Consider the following 14,389-nt stretch of genomic DNA (forward strand, 5'->3'; position numbering starts at 1 on the left):
ATTTCAAATAAAAATTTCCTTTTCTATGCTTATATGGTCACCCCTTGCTTGGGCACCAAGCAAGGCTTGGCCGACCCTAGCTTGAGCTCCAAGCTTGGCTTTGGCTGGCCCCTTGCTTGGGCTCCAAGCAAGGATGTGGCCATCCCCTAAGGTTGGTTTAGAAGCTGGGCTTTGGATAGATATAAGACTTTATAAATAAGAGGCTATAATAGGGACCGAGAGGAGGAATTGGTTTTGGTCTCCCGATGAGCTTGAGCTTCCCGTGTTCGCTTCGAACACCCAACTCAAGTTCATCAATAATAACTCATACCACTAAAGAGTTATTATTGCACTACCGCACCAATCCCATATTACAATATGAGTTCCTTCTTATCATGAGTGTGTTAGTCTCCCTGTGTTTAAGATATCGAATGCCCACTGATTAAATGAGTTACTGACAACTCACTTAACTAATATTTTAGTTCCATGAGTAGTACCACTCAACCTATTTGGAGAGAAAATGGAGCAAAAACGCATACAGGAGCTCGGGTCGTGCCTTGTCCGTACCAGCACCAAATGCGAAGAAAGCCACGGCCGTGTGCCCCCACACGACCGTGCCATTATCCCCGTGGCCAAGCAACACATGGCCATGCCAACGATCCAGAGGAGAGAAAGGTCACGGCCGTGTGACCTCGGCACAGAAGAAAAAGGCCACAGCCGTATAACTCAATCCGAGAAGAAGCCGTGTGAGGCCGTGTGACGAAGAACACAGGCCGTGCCACGCCAAAACAGGGTTGTGCTGAATTCTGGGTAGATTGCAGACCGTTTGTAATTTGTCCATAACTTTAAGCTCCGTTGGAGTTTCTAGATTTTCTTTATACCAAAACATGGCTGACTTCAATTTCTACAACTTTGCTTCAGATCCAATAGAGAGAAAGCATTGTCTACCCATGCTAAATGGCACAGCCATGCCTCCCAACCGCGGGTTCAACTAGACCTCCGCCCAGACCGTAGACAAAACTTTGAATCACCATAACTTTCGGCTCGGTTGGATCCAGGGCTCAATCCAAGTATCAGATTGAAGATAATTTCAAGAGATACAAATTTGGTTCAGGGTAAATCATGAGAAAACCTGGTTTAATGGGTGAAAAACTTGGTTTACTGGACCCCTATAATCTTGGTTTTCCTGGACAGCTTGGAGGAGGTATAAAAGGGTCAAGAACCCTGTTCTTGGATCATCTTTGGTTCGGGATTTCACCCCTCTCATTGGGAAAGGGTTCTCCCCTTTGGGGGAAACCCTAAAGCTTCATCCACCGCCATCTCTCGACGTGTCGTCCATCTCCAGAGCAAGGAGGCATCACCAAGACATCGAAAACCTCGGCAAGCATCTCTTCTTCCCCTTCTTCTCACATCAAGGGTTGTAAGTGTGCTTTACTTTATGTTGTTTGGTTGTTACTCTCTCACAATGGAGTAGATCTCCTTTTCCATGGATGTAAGGAGTAGTTTTGGATAGGGTTTGATGTAAGACTCATGTTTGTTCCTTTACTCGTTGGATGATTTCTCTTGCTTCGTTTCTATTTGACATGCATGAGACTTGTTGCCTTGTCATGTTAATTGATTGTGTAGGAATTGCTAATTTTGTAAAGAGAGGATCTTATATCGTACACCCAAGGGGCCCTAGTGATAGGGGTAACCCGTTCACGGACGTCTAGGATATTCCCTTGAAAGGAGAGGCAACTTCTCCACAAGGAAGTAAGAGACCAAACCAAACCCCAATCTCTATCCCTAATTATACAGATTAGATTTGTATTCTTGTGATCTACCGAGGCGCCCTAGTAATAGGGGTTAACTGTAATAGGATTTCACAAGGATCTTCTCTGATTAGTACTTAAGGATAGTAGCTTTAACTTCCGGCGAAGGTATGTTGATTGACAATGAGGAAAAGATAGAATATGATACATCAGGTTCCACCACAACGAAATTGAAATTCTAGAATCCATCTACCAAAGCTCAATTCCCTCCAAGATCGATTCTCTCTCCTCTCTCTTCGTCTTAGCCTTCTTTCTCTCTTCAATCACTCTCGTTAGTTTGCAAGCGCCAAAGCCAACTTTCGACCGTCTAGATAACTTACTTTGTGACATCTCTAATGTTTATTCAATAGTCCCTATGGTTCGACAATCTTTTATATTACTGACGATGAATCCGTGCACTTGCGGAATCATAACAAATTTTTTGGCACCGTTGTCGAGGACTGTTCGCATTAACATTAGTAGATTAGCAATTTAGTTAACCTAGACTTGTGAATAGTTTTTGTTTTTCCATTTTATATTGCAATTTGTTTTCCATATACATAATCCCCAAAAAAAACACTGCATTTTTTTCTAGCAATTTAAATTCTGCATTTTGTTTCTTGCTTTTCATATAGCATTTTATTTTATCTTTAATTTTTTATTTTTGTTCTTTTCTCATAATTTTTTTTAGATACCATGAGCACTGACATGTCAAGCAGGGCCTTAAGAGATTTTTCTACACCCATTTCTGCAAGATTTTTATCTTCCATTTTGCAGCCTCACATTGAAGTAGAGAGTTTTCAACTAGATTCAGAGTTAATTTTCATGATACAGGGTCACAAATTTGGAGGAGAAGTATCAGAAAGTCCTTATCTGCACCTTGAGACATTTCTAGAGCTTTGTAATATGGTGAACTGTGAAGGAGTGTCAGCGGATGCAGTTCGATTGATGGTCTTTCCTTTCAGTATCAAGGATAAAGCAAGGACATGGTTATATTCTCTCCGTCCTCAAAGCATCACAAGTTGGGAACAATTGGAGAAGCAAATTCTGAATCATTTTTTCCCTCCAAGTAGAACAATTTATATGAGGAATTGCATCACAGATTTTGCTCAAGCATATGGAGAATCATTATTTGAAGCATGAGACAGATTCAAGAGTCTACAAAGGCAGTGCCCTCATCATGGTTTAGAGAAATGACTTACCTTGCACCTATTTTATAGGGGAATTTCTTTCTCAGATAAGTGTTTGTTAGATTCATCAGCTGGAGGTTCTTTTATGGACAAGAGTGTAGACGAAGCATATACATTGATTGATCAGGTAGCATTGAACCTCCATGAATGGTCAAGCAAAAGTTGGATGGAATCTCCCTCAGAAATTCAAGAAGTACAAGCCATATATGTAAGAGAGCCTGTCAAACAGAATGTAGTTCAACCACCCAAGAATGATGAAAATCACAAGTCACAGAATGAGGAGTTCAAACATTTGGGGAAAAGATTAATAACATAGTTTTAAAATGGTTCAAGGAAGACCTTTCTCCTACACAGACAAGATCTAGTGTAAATGATAATGATATTAAGTTGAGAAGTGGCAAGAATCATGAAGAACTTCTGAAGAAAGATTTGTTTAGGATTGAGGAGAAGAACAATAGAAGACCTCAAGAACTCAGTTCCATTACTCCATGAAGTTTCCAAAGGCCACAAGTACCTTTTCCTCAATGGTTGATGACACCTACACTAGATAAGCAAGATAGACCTCCTATGCAAGCTCAAAGGGAATATGGAAGAAAGGAAGTACCTTTCCCAAGACCTTCACTAAAGGTTCCTTTTCCACAAAGGCTAGTGAGGGTCAATGAAAACGAAGACTTTGGCAAATTCTGTGGCACTAATATGGTTGAGTGTAGATTTTTGGATGTATATGAAGATGAGGACTCTTCAGATGAGGATTGTGATGATAATGCAATGGACAACAAATTTTTAGATTTACCTTTTGGGTTTACAGGGTGTTATGATGAAATTGAACTTTCAGATGATGAATGTGATGTGGTTGATTAACTTAAAACTGCAAATGAAGTTAGTGATCCTCCTATAGATAATTCTTCCACTGAGGATATTGATGTTGGTCTATTTTTTTATGCTTATGTTGATGATGATGTTATGAAAGGAAGTGTAGGGAACTGTGTTGTGGAAGCAACATCTCAAGAATCACCTCCTTTATCCACACAACCTTCCGAGATTATGAGAGTTGCAAGGATTGAACATGTTGTCGACGAATGTGTAGGGACTTGTGCAATAGAAGCAAAGCCTCAAGAATCACCACTTTTTTTTACACCACCACCTGAGCTAGAGCTAGAGCCAATACGAGATTCAGAAGTCACATCCACATGTTTAGAACTTTCAGGTATCTCTCAGCAATGCAAGGTTAGTATTTCTAGTGATCTTTTGGAAAATTTTATAGAGGTACCTATAATTGATTTTGTTGGATGTAATTCAATTTTTGATACATATTCAGTTCATACTAATACGGTTCTAGTTCCTTCTTATATTACATGCTTGTGGGAGGTTTACCATTCTTTTGGGTGTGTAGGTTTTCAAGAGGCCTATAGCTGGAAGCTCAGACTGAACCATCTTCGACCACCTGAAAGAACTTCAAGGAAGACGAAGATGGAGAGAGTTATACTTTACTCTGTAGCTCCTTTGATGAAAGCTCTCTCCACAATAAGAGTCCTTGGTAGGAGAGTGTTAAAATATCTTACCCCTCCAAGAGCGAGATTTAGATTAAATTAATGAGGTGGTCGAACTAATGACCTTAAACAAGCGCTTCTTGGGAGACAACCCAAGTTCATTTTCCTTGTTTTCATTCATGTTTTTAGTTCCTTTCTATTTTCAGTTCTTTTCTCATAATAAACATGTATCCTCTACTTAATTTTTGTTGTCAATCTTCTTTTATAGGATTCGAAGATAAGGAGGAGGGCAACTAAATGATGGAGAAGTTCATGACACGTATCATTTGGTAACTTCTCTTACTTTTTATCTCCTACACATTGTTTTCAGTTTTCATTAGGACAATGAAAAGTTTAAGTATGAGGGGATGCATTAGATGCATTTGGTTTAGTTTAGTTTTTTCTTATTTCTTTTTGCTTGATAAAATTTTTGCTAGTTGCATCTTACATCACATCATGATTGTTTGTTCCTTATTGCAAAATACTAGCACGTTTATTCTAGATTCCATGTGGTTTATTGGCTACTTATGGTGCTATTATGTTTAGTAATCTATCTTTTTCTATCTATGATAGCATGAAGTGAACAATATTTTTACTACAAGAGTTTAAGTATTGGCCTTATTTTAGGATCTCTATACACTATGCCTATTTTTTATGGTTGATAACTCTAAAATAGTCATGATTCATAGAATTGGACTAGTACTTGTGCTTCTATGGTGACCTCTCAACTACATTTTGATTACTAGATAAACTCAGATTATGTAAGCTCATTCGAAAAAATCAATCTCAAAAATAAAAAAATAAAAAAAATAAAAAAAATGAAGGTTTGTTCAAGTTTGATACTTTGCAAACATTCAAAGAAAAAAATAAGGGATAAAAAAATAGTTGTCGTGAGTGGAAACTAGCAATTCACCCCTTTGAGACCGAGTTAGGTTACTGGGGAAATGAATGTTATGTTTCTCTTGATACTGAGTATACCTTTGAGACCTTGTGTAGACGATGCATAGTATTTTTATGGGGAACGAACCTTGCGTGTGGCAGGTAAGTGTCTATCACCGGAAGCATAAGGAACACAATTTTATGACGACTTGACTAGACTTAGGGATTGAAACTTGATAAATTTAGGTCACTGAGTACTGAGCACGAAGAACTACTACTTAGGTCATACTCAAACTACTTTTATATCCTGCTCACCAATGAAATCATCTAATAGGATTAGATTGATTTGCTAGAGATTATGATGCACTATTTAACCACATAAATCTAGATTGCGGGTTTTGCTTGAGGACAAGTAAAGGTTTAAGCCTGGGGATGTGATGTGCGTAGATTATATGATCATTTATGCATGCTTTGATGCACATCTACTTGCATTTCATTAGCATAATATATGTTTATTGCACCCTATTTCATTATAATGTCATACTTCTATTATATTTTTTTTGAGATCTACTCTTTACTTATTTTGATTGATAGGACGCTATTTGGAGCGAAAATGGAGCAAAAACGCACACAGGAGCTTGGGTCGTGCCTTGGCCGTGCCGAATGGCACGGTCGTGCCAGCACCCAATGCGAAGAAAGCCACGGCCGTGTCCCCCCACACGGCCGTGCCATTATCCCCGTGGCCAAGCAACACATGGCCGTGCCAATGATCCAGAGGAGAGAAAGGTCACGGCCGTGTGAATCCACACGGCCGTGTGACCTCGGCAGAGAAGAAAAAGGCCACGGCCATGTGAGTTCCACACGACCGTATGACTCAACCCGAGAAGAAGTCGTGTGAGGCCATGTGGATTCCACACGGTCGTGTGACGAAGAACACAGGTTGTGCCATGCCAAAACAGGGTTGTGCTGAATTCTGGGCAGATTGCAGACCGTTTGTAATTTGGCCATAACTTTGTGGTCATTTGGATTTTATGAATGTTCTTTATACTGAAACGTAGTTGACTTCAAGATTTACAACTTTTCTTTAGATCCAACAGAGAGAAAGCATTATCTGCCCGTGCTAAATGGCACGACCATGCCTCCCAACCGCGGGTTCAACTAGACCTCCGCCCAGACCGCAGACCAAACTTTAAACCGCCATAATGTTAAGCTCGGTTGGATCCAGGGTTCGATCCAAGTATCAGATTGAAGATAATTTCAAGATCTATAACTTTGGTTCAGGGTAAATATGAGAAAACCTATTTTAATGGGTGAAAAACTTGGTTTACCGGACCCCTATAATCTTGGTTTTCCTAGACAGCTTGGAGGAGGTATAAAAGGGTTAAGAACCCTGTTCTTGGATCATCTTTGGTTCGGGATTTTGCCCCTCTCATTGGGAAAGGGTTCTCCCCTTTGGGGGAAATCCTAGAGCTTCATCCACCACCATCTCTCGATGTGTCATCCATCTCCAGAGCAAGGAAGCATCTCCAGAGCAAGGGTTCAACTGGACCTCCGCCCAGACCGCAGACCAAACTTTGAACTGCCATAATGTTAAGCTCGGTTGGATCCAGGGTTCGATCCAAGTATCAGATTGAAGATAATTTCAAGATCTATAACTTTGGTTCAGGGTAAATCACGAGAAAACCTGTTTTAATGGGTGAAAAACTTGGTTTACCGGACCCCTATAATCTTGGTTTTCCTAGACAGCTTGGAGGAGGTATAAAAGGGTCAAGAACCCTGTTCTTGGATCATCTTTGGTTCGAGATTTCGCCCCTCTCATTGGGAAAGGGTTCTCCCCTTTGGGGGAAATCCTTGAGTTTCATCCACCACCATCTCTCAACATGTCGTCCTTCTCCAGAGCAAGGAGGCATCACCAAGACATCAGAAACCTCGGCAAGCATCTCATCTTCCCCTTCTTCTCACATCAAGGGTTGTAAGTGTGCTTTACTTTATATTTTGGGGTTGTTCCTTTCTCGCAATGGAGTAGATCTCCTTTTCCATGGATGTAGGGAGTAGTTTTGGATAGGGTTTGATGTAAGACTCATGTTTGTGTCTTTACTCGTTGGATGATTTCTCTTGCTTCGTTTCTATTTGACATGCATGAGACTTGTTGCCTTGTCATGTTAATTGATTGTGTAGGAATTGCTAATTTCGTAAAGAGAGGATCTTATATCATACACCCGAGGGGCCCTAGCGATAGGGGTAACCTGTTCACGGACGTCTAGGATATTCTCTTGAAAGGAGTGGCAACTTCTCCACAAGGAAGTAAGAGACCAAACCAAACCCCAATCTCTATCCCTAATGATACCGATTAGATTTGTATTCTTGTGATCTATCGAGGAGCCATAGTGATAGGGTTTAACCGTAATAGGATTTCACAAGGATCTTCTCTGATTAGTACTTAAGGATAGTAGCTTTAACTTCCGGCGAAGGTATGTTGATTGATGATGAGAAAAGATAGAACATGATGCATCAGGTTCCACCACAATGAAACCGAAATCCTAGAATCTATCTCCCAAAGCTCAATTCCCTCCAAGATCAATTCTCTCTCCTCTCTCTTCGTCTTAGCCTTCTTTCTCTCTTCGATCACTCTCATTAGTTTGCAAGTGCCAAAACCAACTTTCGACCGTCTAGATAACTTACTTTGTGACTTCTCTAGTGCTTAATCAACAACCCCTGTGATTCGACAATCTTTTATATTACTGACGACGAATCCGTGCACTTGCGGAATCGTAACACATAGGAAGCTCAAGCTCATCGGGAGATCAAAACCAATTTCTCCTCTCGGTCCCTGTTGTAGCCTCTATAAAATCTTGTATTCACAAAGTCCACTTTTTATCCAAGTAATGGGTCAGACACAACCTTGCTTGGAGCAAGGGGGCCGGCCAAGTATAGGCTTGGAGCACAAGTAGTGGCCGGCCAAATCATGCTTGGTGTCCAAGCATGGGGCCAGCCACAAAAGATTAAAGGAGATTTTAATTTTTGTTAAAATTTTTTCTTTTATAGCCATTCATGAAAGAGATTTAAAAGAGAAATTTTATTTTTAAAATTTCCTTTTATAGTCATCTTCATGGTTTTAAAAAGAGAGTTTTAGACTTTAAAATCTTTACTTTTATAGCTATATACAAAAGATTAAAGAGAGATTTTAATTTTGTTAAAATCTTTCCTTATTTGTAGTTGTCTATATTGTTTAAAAGAAATATTTTAATTTTTGATAAAACTTTCCTTTTATGTAGCTATGATTTAAAAAGAGAAGTTTTAATTAATCTTTCCTTTTTTTGTAGTTGTCTACATGTTTTTAAAAGAGAGATTAATTTTTAAAACTTTCTTTTATTGCCGTGTACAATAGGAAATTTTAAAAGAGAGATTTTAATTGTTATTAAAATTTCCTCTTTTAGAGGGAGGCCACAAATAAGGAAGTTTTAATTATGTTTAAAACTTTCCCTTTTGTAAACATCATGGTTTAAAAGGAAGCTTTAATTTTTTGTTGTAAAAATTTTCCTTTTTAGTATACCATGATGTGGCGGCCATAAGAAGATTAAAAGGAAGTTTTAATTAAACTTTTCTTTTTTACCAAGACCAAGGATTATAAAAGAGGGAGAGAGGATGCCTCATGGCTAAGACAACCTATTCTTATTCCCTCTCTATTTCCTTGATGGCCGACCATGCTCCCTTCCTTTCTTCTTTCTTGTAGCTGGCAGCACCACCTTCATCTTGTCACCTCTTTTTCTTCCTTAGGGCAGGCGGCATCGAGGGTTGCTATATCCTTGTGGTCGGTTGCTTGGAGAGGAAGAAGAAGAAGAGGAGAAGCACTTGGTGGTCGGTTGCTTGAAGGAGAAGAAGAAGAAGGAAATTTCCTATTTTGGCATCCCTTGATGGCTCAAGAGTCTTGGAGAAGAAGAAGTGGTCCCGGTGGAATTCATCTTGGTAGATCATCACCCACATGACGTCCAAGAGGAGATGAGGAAAACAACAGAAGATCAAGAGGTCTTTAGCTATAAAGAAATGTATAACTAGTTGTCTTATTCTGTATCATACTAGTTTTCTTTGTATGGATTTTGAAATACAAAACACAAGAGGCTATCAGTTTTAGGCAATCAATTTTATGTTTCGATTTTGTGTTTCTTTTGTTTTTCGATCTTGTGATTCTATTGTTCTTAGTGGTTAAACCTAGGGTTACTATAAGGAGATTAAATATTGAATTTCATTGAAAGGCTTTGTCTAGGAAGTGATGGATGATCTCATACCCAAGAAGGCCTAGTGCCTCGCCATGTTTAACCTGGAAGCTGATCTTTGAAATAAATATTTAATCAACTTTGTAACATGGGTGGATTTGGATTAATAATGTTAAGCATCATTTGCGATCCAAGTCTAAACCTCTAAGAACAGATAAGTTGAACTTGGAATCAATAATGTTAAGTTCTGTTTGCGATTCCAAGTTTAATTTCTAAAGAACACAATAGGTTGTTAGGAAAGGTTCGGGACTTGTACAAAATTTTTATATAGGGGAACCAATACGATATTCCGAGTAGCAACCAACAACTACAACCATTCCAATGTTTTGTCTCATTCTATCTTGGTGGTGAGCAACTATTTATAATTTATAAGGAACTAATAACATGATCTTCTGTGTGACACCACACACTATGTTATCTTCAATATAAATTAAATGGACAACTACATTTAATATAAATGTAGACATTTGATCAATGCGATTCTTATTTCAAAATAAATATTTATACAAAAAAACTAGACTTTTAGTATACATTCTAACAAAAAAGAAGGTGTAAATCTGAACTAAGATGGATCTCCCAAAGGGAAGAACCTTCTTCCCTTGAAGAAGGAGAAGAAATCCCCTTAAATAGAGCAGGGAACGTGCTAGAGCATGGCCCGTGTCACAGTTGTGCCCTTTGGCACGGCCAGACCTCGAAATCGTGCTACTAGAGTGACACGATCATGCCTTTTGGCATGACTATGGTTTGATTCTGCTTGGCTGGAAGTGACACGGTTGTGCCTTTTGGCACAGCTAGGGCTTGATCCAGTTCTAGTTGCCTAGCACGGCTATGCCTTTCGGCACAACCCTAGCTTGATTAGGTTCTGGTGAGCTAGCATGGCCGTGTGAAATAACACAGCCATAGGTGCACTCTTCTCTAGATGGATGGTACGGTCATGCCCTTTGGCATAACCATGTGTTGTTTGTCCACGGATGAAGGGCCATGGCCGTGTGTAACCACACGGCCAAAGCTCTGCTCCCTTCTTTTGTCTCTCCAAAGCATATTTCAACACTGATTTTGCTCCAAAGATGCATCCTATTAATAGAAAAACAAACAAAAGTAGATCTCTAACAAAGAGAGTAATAATGCTGAAAATATGATAAAGAGGGGTAAAATGCATAGAATATATGCAAAGAAAGCAAGTGAATGTATGTTAAAGTATAGATAAAAGTATATATATTCTACGCACATCAATACCCTAGAAAAATACACTGCTTTTACTTTACATCCAACTTTAATCTTTCCTCACTAGAGATGTGCATGTAGGTTGGACATTTAAAAAAATTAAAGATGAGAGTAATCTACTTGATTCCCTGCCCATATTTCCTTTGATACTTTGTCTTCTAATGTTGCCCTTGATGATCTATTAATGAGATAACATGTCATGTTAACTGCTTCATCTCAGAAATTCTTTGCTTGCCCTGTGTTTAGTCTGACACATTTTACTTTCTCAATGATTGCCTAGTTCAACATTTCCATCAATCCATTTTGTTGAGGTGTCCTGTGAATCGAGAAATGCCTCATTATCCCATGTTTCTCACAAAATTCCTTAAACTTTAAATCTGTGTACTCAATCTCATTGTTTGATCTAAGGCATTTGATCTTCCTTCCGATCTAGTTCTCCACTTCAATTTTCCACAGTTTAAACTTTATAAAAGTTTCTAACTTATGATGCATAAAGTATACCCAGGCCTTTCATAAGTAATCATTAGTCAAACTCACAAAATATAAGTGTTCTCCACGTAGTGCTACATTGGTTGGTCCCCTAAGATCTGTATGTACATAGTTTAGAATCCCCTCTGTCTTGTTTATTGCCATTTTAAATTGTACTTTGTTCTGTTTACCAAGAACATAGAATTTGCATAATTTAAGCTTGGATGTCTTGACACCCTTCAATAAATCTCTCTTATGAAGTTCTAGTATCCCACGTTCACCTATATGCCCTAGCCGCATATACCACAAGATAGTATTGTCTGATTCAGACTCCACCGAGGTGACTCCACCTACAACTATAGTCCCTATCAACTTATAGATGTTCCCTATTAACTTTTGTCCTTTCATTATTGTCAGAGCTCCCTTATTAACTTTTATCACACTGCTCACTAATTTGTAACTACAACCAATATCATCTAGTGTGCCTAGTGAGATCAAGCTCTTCCTTAGCTCTGGTATACATCTGACATCACATAAAGTTATAATGACATTATCAAACATCTTGATTCTAACATTTCCTATGTTGATAACTTTGCATGACGCATCATTTCCCATCAACATTGAACTAGAATCCACTACCCTATAAGTGTTAAACCACTCCTTATTTGGAGTCATGTGATATGAACATGCAGAGTCTAAAATCCATGTATCCATTAGTTATTCCAAACTCGACATAACTGATAGCATATCTCCATCACCCTTTCTAAATTTCCTTCTTCAACTATGTTTGCAGACTTTTCTGAACTACCATTGTTCTCTGCAACATGTTTCTTTATCTCTAGACAATCTCTCTCTTGATATGTCCTTTATATCCATATTTGTAGCGCATGATCACCTTCTTCCTTCTCAACTTAGAACGAGTCTTGTTGTTGTTACTAGATCTATGTCGTGATTTGCTCTTACCATGCTCTTGGTTGTTATTTACCATAAGTCCTCCCTGAGAAACTTCATCTCTTGTTTTCTTTCTTTAGTGAAAACCTAGCAATGCACCTGTGATCTCCTCCAATTTAAGAGTTTTCTTACACCACATTAAAGTAGTAATGAAATTCTCGTATGTAGGAGATGAAGGTAGAAATTCAACAACACCAATGCCTTATCTTCGTCTTCGATCTTCACATCAACTTGCTTCAGATCACTCATAATGTGGTTGAATATGTTGTCTCAGATCGGTTCTCTCTATCATCTTTAACCTAAATAATTTTTGGTTAAGATACAATTTGTTTATCAATGACTTTGACATGTACCATCTTTCTAATTTTTGTCAAACTATCACCAGTGACTCCTTGTCCATGACATAGTACATCATATCATCCATAAGACAAAACCTGATTGTTGCCACTGCCTTTGCCTAAAGTTCTTCCCATTCTAATTTCTCCATGCTTTCCTATTTCCTTTCTCCTAGTGCCTTCACCATGTCTTGTTGCACCAACAAATCCTTGACCCTTCTCTGCCATAATTTGAATTTTCTGATAATGTCAAACTTCACCATATCAAACTTCACAGAAGTTGTCACCGACATGTTGAAGAAATCTACCAAAACTTTGCTCTGATATCAATTGTTGTATAAAGAGGCGGGCAATACCTCTCAACATCTAACGCTAAAGAAGAGGAAGAGAGAAAAAGATAACACAGAGCAATGAGACAATGATGCTCAAGAAAGTGTAAACACAAGGAGGAAGAAGAAGAGGAAGAAGAATTATCATGGTTCAATGGCATGCCTACTTCACAAAAATGGACGAAGATTTATTAAAATTCTCTCTACACAAAAGAATCACATTTAATGATTCTTATGATCCAATAGATTTATAATAATCCCTATAAATAGTGCCTAAACCTTATACCTGATAAAATCATAACAGATTTCTCTTATGAAAAATTGTAACAGAATTCTATTAAAAAAATTTGTAATAGAATTTTGTTATAAAAAATTATAACAGAATTCTGTTATGAAAAACCTTAGCATATTTTTCTTCCATGATGCCCATCACATTGACTTTCATCCAAATACAAGTCACATGCCAACAGTGTCCAAGGCAATCGGTCCAAAGTGTGTGCATGTGTGTGATTAAAAGAGAACATTAAGAGTAATGTGAGGGATTTGGTTCGTGGATCCTTGAAGAGCTTTTTGTTTCATTAGTGATCACTCTTCCGCTAGGAAGTCCTTCTCCGGTTTCTTCTCCAAGCACCTAACACTGTAAGTCATTTGTGTCATACAAATTTCTTACTATTAACAATGGTATCTGATCCTATCTGAGACGTGCGGAGATGACGTGCTAGTGATGATAACTTAATTGTTGATGAAGAGAAGACCTCCTCCAAGAAGGTGATTTCCTTCATACCCTGCGCACACTCAGACGATCCTACAAAATGTTAGTGACTAAGGACTAGGGAAAGAATCTCTGGTAAGGCCCTCCGATGCTCAAGTAAGTACGATCTCTAGCAAGTGAAATGAAGAATAGTAGTGGATCTATGCAAGCGTAAGTTTCAGATGCAGATGATGCGTACCTTGCCAACGGAGAGGATCCCCCTTTATATACCACCTCTCACAACCTCCATGATAATGATGTGGAATTGTGTGTCATTTGTTAGGTGATAGAAAAAGTACAGTCTGGATATGCAGTAATAGTACGAGGAATCTTTTTTTACCCACAAATGTACCTCTTTTATCTTTTATGGCTTAGACCCTTGATGAAATTGACGAGAGAGTATGCCATCATAACTAACCTCCGTAGAAAGTGCCCAAGGAATATTCCCTGACAACCCTAATAGGTTGTTAAAATATTGTTTGCTACTTATTTGTTGAGTATATCTCAGCTAGTCCATAAGTCAGCCTCTTTCTCAGGGTAATATAATCTGCTGAATATATCTCGGCCAATCCTTATGTTGGCCTCTTTGTTTGGTTGATGTACTCTACCCTGAATATATCTCGGTTGATCCTTAAGCTGACCTCTTTTATTGGCTGATGTACTCTGCACAATATTAATATACTCACTGGA

General features: G+C 38.6%; 1 non-coding gene across 1 annotated transcript; it reads right to left on the reverse strand.

The window, feature by feature from the left end:
• Window positions 1-2,850: 2,850 nt before the first annotated feature.
• Window positions 2,851-2,956, reverse strand: LOC121978820. The gene has a single exon (XR_006111162.1). It is a non-coding gene; the product is annotated as a small nucleolar RNA R71 (small nucleolar RNA).
• Window positions 2,957-14,389: the final 11,433 nt, after the last annotated feature.

Source organism: Zingiber officinale, chromosome 4B (assembly GCF_018446385.1).
Source record: "Zingiber officinale cultivar Zhangliang chromosome 4B, Zo_v1.1, whole genome shotgun sequence".
Taxonomy (NCBI): Eukaryota; Viridiplantae; Streptophyta; class Magnoliopsida; order Zingiberales; family Zingiberaceae; genus Zingiber; species Zingiber officinale.